This window comes from Cibotium barometz, chromosome 2, assembly GCF_041138505.1.
Source record: "Cibotium barometz isolate CiBa-2024 chromosome 2, ASM4113850v1, whole genome shotgun sequence".
In the NCBI taxonomy this organism is placed as follows: domain Eukaryota; kingdom Viridiplantae; phylum Streptophyta; class Polypodiopsida; order Cyatheales; family Cibotiaceae; genus Cibotium; species Cibotium barometz.
The window spans coordinates 28,945,237-28,951,330 of record NC_141047.1 but is presented as its reverse complement, the minus strand read 5'-3'; the positions used below and the strand labels follow the sequence as shown (position 1 = coordinate 28,951,330).

General features: G+C 42.7%; 1 pseudogene across 1 annotated transcript; it reads right to left on the bottom strand.

Moving 5' to 3' along the window:
- Positions 1 to 1,508: 1,508 nt before the first annotated feature.
- Positions 1,509 to 2,638, bottom strand: LOC147640899 (phenylcoumaran benzylic ether reductase IRL1-like; annotated as a pseudogene). Its single transcript, XR_015267741.1, has 4 exons — positions 2,483 to 2,638; positions 2,051 to 2,293; positions 1,758 to 1,961; positions 1,509 to 1,678 (listed from the first exon to the last, which is right to left on the bottom strand). The product of XR_015267741.1 is annotated as a phenylcoumaran benzylic ether reductase IRL1-like (transcript).
- Between the last annotated feature and the right edge of the window lie 3,456 nt (positions 2,639 to 6,094).

The window sequence follows — 6,094 nt, the reverse complement described above, 5'->3', positions numbered from 1 at the left end:
GTAAGATTACATTATTATATAGCTCAAAAGATCTTACCCTCATCTCCTTCTAGCCATCCAACTGGCACCACATAAAGTGCACACATCTCACTCGTCCTCATCCATATGTAAAGTCAACACTTTGACATCATCCATGACCTCATTGGATTTTTCTAGACTCTACATTTTCCCTTTTATATGCCCAAACAACTACCTCGACAGAGTAGCTCACACAACATTCAAGCACGCGTTACTAGAAAGGCCAAGAAAACATTCGTATTTTTTGTAGCACTCTCAAAATTTTTGACAAAAAGCTTATGTAAGTGCTAGCATAAAGTCCAACGTCCAACTATATCAATATAGTAACATTGATAGAAACGCTTAGTGGATGTAATACTACACGCTAAAAACAAAATGTGAAAAAATGCATGCTGTTAATAAACTTTGAAGTGTATTTAGATATAATCATTCCATCCAAATACATAAATTTACACTAAATTTCTGTAAGGTTATAGCCAAATGTTTGCAATCCTAAACATTCTAATATTTTCTTGGGCCTTCATTAGGACCGTCTTGTAATAAATTCTTACATCCCAAGAAGAAGCAACAAGCTGCTGCTTCTTCATGCAAATACTTTCGTGAGGTGGAATTTTTAGATTTTGGATTGTGTCGAAGAGTAAGAAGAAATAGTAGAGAGAAAGCTTCTTCTTCCTCCTCCTCCTCCTCCCTTTTTCTTTCTTTTTCTTCATTATTCTAACAAGGTCTTACTAGACATTTTAATTTGAATCAAAAGGCACTTATGTTGCCTCCAAGGGGACTCCAAGGATGGCCTTAAATCAAAATATAACGCATAAGCAGATGTGGCATGTTATAAGTAGATGTGGCATGTTACAAGTGGATGTGGACTTTTACAAGGAATGATGGAAGGATGATGAGGGAGAAGTGAAATGACTTTGATTAGGCTACCCCACCCATCATTATTTTTATTATCTTCTTGTATATACATGCCAGCAGCCAGCTGCAATGTATGTAGGCTATCATCAACATTGTGCCTAATTACAATTTTTACAAATTTTTCTTTGTGTGTGTGTGTGTGTGTGTGTGTGTGTGTGTGTGTGAGAGAGAGAGAGAGAGAGAGAGAGAGAGGCGCGGGTGTGTTTATGTTTTATATATATTTATATGTTACATATACTAACATCCCTCTTCAAACCAATTCTGTTTTTTTTCACTTCTCTAGACATAAAACATAAGCACCAAACCCTAATATCGAATAAATGTGCAGACACGGTTAAACTTACCAAATTTCCAGCCATTTCAACATAATAAAGAATCATGATCTCTTCCATTGAAAATTGAGGCTCTTGGCAATGTGATGGGAATCTAAACATAAACCTTGTGAGGAAAGTAACATGCATTTGAGGTGGAATCATGATGATCTTGCATGTTAGCAAGAGGCAGGGAGGCAGATATGATGAGATAATGGATGAGCACATGGAGGAGGATGATTTACAAGACCATGCAACCCCTTCTTAAGAGCACAGAAGAAATCAATTGAGGTACTCGTCGGCTGTGGTGTATTTCACGTCAGGATAAAGCTGAGTTGCCTCCACACCGTTGGGTCCAATCTCAAACATCTCAATCCCATGGATAAAAATGCTCTGCCTCAATGCTAAGTAGACATTCTTTGGAAAGGGAGCATCTACAACATATCAAGAAAACATGTAACCATGAAGTATATATTGTGCTCATGAGATGGTTATGAGAGTTATCATGCTTACTTAAGCTCTGCTGCAGCAGCTCTTCTTCGGAAAGATGAACCTTCTCCAAAACCTTTCCTATCTTTTTCTCCCAGATGGCCACAGCTTCGCTTTGTGACAAAATGTTTGCCGGGGGCCTGATATAGAGGATCTTATTCTGGGTCTGTGGATCATCGACTGCTTTGATCACATAAGTTGCCACATCTTCTTCAAATACATACACAACTGGGGAGAGCAAACACACCTTAGAGGGTTTTGGAAATGCTTTAGCTCTAACCCATTTGCCCATAGCTCCAATGGGAAGAGTTACATACCTTTGGCTGTGCCATCTCCATATATTAATACTTTGTCTCTAGGTGGTGAGGGTATCCCTGGTTCTCCCAATGAAGCTAGGAAGTAAGCTGCAAAGCAGTTTGCAGAAACATAAGTGTATGGTATTCCAGCGGCCTCCACAGCCCGCCTTATTTTCACTTTTGCACCCAAGAGCAGCCTATTGGCCTCATTGTAGTAGGCAGAGGTCGGTCCACATCGATGCCGAATTCCGAAGGCAGAAAGCTCTACATACAAACCAGGTTGGGTAAGTACTACAGGCCCTGTGGTGGACAAGTTCATGGGGCCTAGAAAAACTGGGTGGAGTCATCATGAAGTAGTAGATCAATGATATGGACATGCGATTGTGCAGGCATGATGCATGATAAGGGTATGTAGTTGACATTGTAGACGCATGATATGGGTATGTAGTTGACCTTTACAGAGCCAACTTCTTTGATAGCAGCAATGATGTTGATCTGATCTGGTATCTGCTCGCTGCCCACTGCTGAAATCACTACATCTGCTTCTCTAACAGCTGACAAAAGGCTTTCATAATCTTGAAGGGAGCCCTGGAGACCAAAATTCAGATAAAATCAAACGCGAAAACTGGGATAGATATGCGCGCGCGCGAGCGCAGAGACAAGGCTGGCTCGCGAGATGCGGCTGCCCACGAAGCCGGACGCTCCGATCACCAGCACTCTGCTCTTGCTGCTGCTCATCTCTCTCTCTCCGTTGGCGTTGGTCGTATATGCCCTCGTGTTGCATTCTACTGACGTTAATACTTCTCTCTCTCTCTCGCCAAGCCTCCCTTAAAAGGACTATAAAGCTTTAGCTCCTTCTTAAACCTTTTCTTTTCTCTGAAAGTCATGGAAACTAATATGTCTTTTGGTTTTGTATGCATGGATACTAATATGTCTTTTTGTTTTGTATGCAGTCATGGATAAGTATCGGAAGCCTTCAACCCCCAATTTCGTGAGTGCATTCACGGCATTTCATCCACCACAATACGTTCGCCACTCATCAACACAATGCGAAAGGGCAGTTCGGCACCACCCAATCCACCAACTCTATGCATAAAAAAGAATAACGGGGGGCCAACGATGCAAGCTACGACCAATTGCATTGACCAGCATCAGTCATTCTCACAACTTTTGACGCAAGGGTGCTCGAACAACAATCTCGGTAATCTCTATGAAAGCCCTATCGAGCACATTAATTTGAATTCTACATTGCCTCAACTTGGTTTCATCAATGGTGCAACTCATTCTCAGCATCGTTATTACAACTTTCCCCCTGCCTCCTTGGACGAGTCAACAAACTTCACTTCTGTGTCCTCCTCCATGCCTATTATACCTCACATTAGCAGCATAGTGACCTCTCCTACAAAATCTGGAGTGCACAAGAAAGCCCTTTCAGAGACTTGGACAGAGAATCGAGTTTTATGTCTTCTTAACCTTTATGAGACCAAGTGGTTGTCCCTTAACAAAGGCAACTTCAAAAAAAAGCATTGGGCAGGCATCGTGGAGACGCTCAATGCAAAGTGTGGTAGCACCTTCTCTCAATCTCAATGCAAGAACAAGTGGGACAGCCTTCGGAAGACTTACAAGGCCGAGAAGGCCAAGGAGAGCACAAGTGGAGCTGCACCGTCCAACTGGGAGTTCTTTAATCAGTGTGCCACTATCTTGGCTACAACACCAAAGGTGAGAGGGCTTATTAGTGGCTTTACAGGTAATGACTTCATTGGTATGGCCGAGGTGCCTATAGAGGATGATGAAGACAACCAAGAATAGGATGCAGAGGACCAAGAAAAAAGCCTAAGCTCCCAAGCTCAAAGAACACAAACTCAAAGCCAAGACAAGATTGGACCATCTCCCACGAATGGCCCTAGTCCTAACGTCGGTGTAGATGGAGAGCAAGTACGAGGCCAACAGAACAAGAAGAAGAGAAGGCTTTCAACTGGCTCATCTCTTGCCACGGAGCTCAAGGAAGGCATGGTTCACTTTACAGACGCTATGAAGGAGATTAAGCTTCAACAAATTGCTGCTGATACAGCACGGGCTGAAAAGGCTATGGAAACGCAAATCGACCGGCTTTTAGCTGGGAAAGGAGGCAACTCGAGTTTGAAGCTATTTAATTGTATGGATTTCTATTTACATTCTTTCCCAAGGTTTTTTAAATTGCTTTTTTCTATAAACATTTTGAAACTGTCTTGCACAATTTATACACTTCAAGTCCTCTCGATCACCTCTCCCTTTGAAGCACTCCATATCTTGTGCGCCACTCTTGATACAAAATGTTACGCATCCGTTGCCCGCGTATACGCTCTTGTCTTGCTGTACAAGGGGGCTACAAGTTGTTGACATGGGGATCAATATGTTCCTCCCCTTCATCTTCACCCACATATTCTAGTAGGAAATTATGCAGGACACAACATGCAATGATGTAAGTAGGTGCGACAAATGACGATTGAAGGTGCGCAAATCTCCTCCATTGTGTGTTCCTTCTAAGGGGATGTGAGCACTTGGCATCTTCGCATCTTGTGGTATATACTAGATGCTTTGCAATGAGCAGCATCATTGGTACCACTAGGGACAATCACACAAACATCCCAAAGCCGCTTTTGAGCGTCACAAATAGCTTGTAACAATATAGAGTAGAAACAATGGCAGCACCAAAACTCCGCTCTGGAGTATCTTCTTTCCTTGGTCTCCTAGACAATTTTATATAAGTATCATCAATCGCTCCACATACATTAGGAAATAGCGTAATAGTTTGAAAATCAGCTATAATATTGCGGAGCCTTGCTCCTCGTGGAATGGAGATGTACTTGCTTCTTAAGTTGACCGCCAAGATGTCAACAATGGCATTATAATACTTACGCATTGACGATTCCCAGTATCAACAATGTGCGTAGTGGAGTCATTATGTGCTAGGCGAAGGAGTGTGAAGCTAAGTTCCTTCTCTAGATCTATGGGCTCCCTAATGAACGATTGAGTGTGTGCTGATGGCATGAAAGGCATTAACTCATGGAGCAAAAGTTGGAAAGCTTGAAAAGGGAGCCGATAACGTCTGCGAAAGAGCTCGTTCCCGATTATCAAGCTCTCAAAGCCACACATTTTGAACACCATGCCAAAACAAATGTTGTCCTGGGAACACCCACCATTCACGCCGTGTGAAAGCCATTCGAAGGAGCTGCTCCATGAGATGAGGGACGGACAACATGATTGGCAAAAGGAGAACAAAAAAATAGAAGATTCTCCGAGACTCTCCAGGGGCAAGAATACCTGTGGCTTCCATCCATGTACATAGCCATAGTATTGCAAGGGAGCCTCGCATTATGATGTGGTGTTTACAATGGAGAATTCAAAGAGAGAGAGGGAGAGAGAGTTTGGTTTGTTGAATATGGAGTTAACCAGGCCTGTGTTTAGCTTGCTAATAGCCTTCAACCTAGCAAGAAATGGATTGATAAAAAGGTTTGTTGGAGATGGTGCTCTGTAGTGCAGGACTGTAGAAAGCTAGCAGCAGGAGAAGAAGAAGAAGAAGGCTTGAGAAGAAGAAGGCGTGAAATGAGAACGTGGCTAGAGAAGAAGAAGGCATGAAATGAGACGGTGGGGGTGACGTGGTTGGAGATGTTGGAACTCCATGTGCACAATACAGAGTTGGCTTCCACTAGTGCCACTTTGGATTGTAGAAGCGGCGGGGTGTAAAGAAGCCATGTGCGTTGGCCTTCACAGAAGTTAGTTTAAGTCCTTAGTTGGTCTCAGTAAATATGCCTTTATATGCCATGATTAATATCAAACATAATCTCCCTTTTAGATATTGTTGTCCTTGAATGTCATGTGGCAAATGCATGCACTTGTCTCCATGAAACCGAGGATCTCATTCATTTTTCCTACTATGGACTCTCACTTCGATGTCACCTCTACGAGAGCTCCACGGTCCACCACTCCTTGGTCACCACCATTGTGACTCTACATCCTCATCCTCATGAGTAATGAACTGAACTCCTCAAATGTGAGAGGAGTAGGCCTAACACCAACATTCAA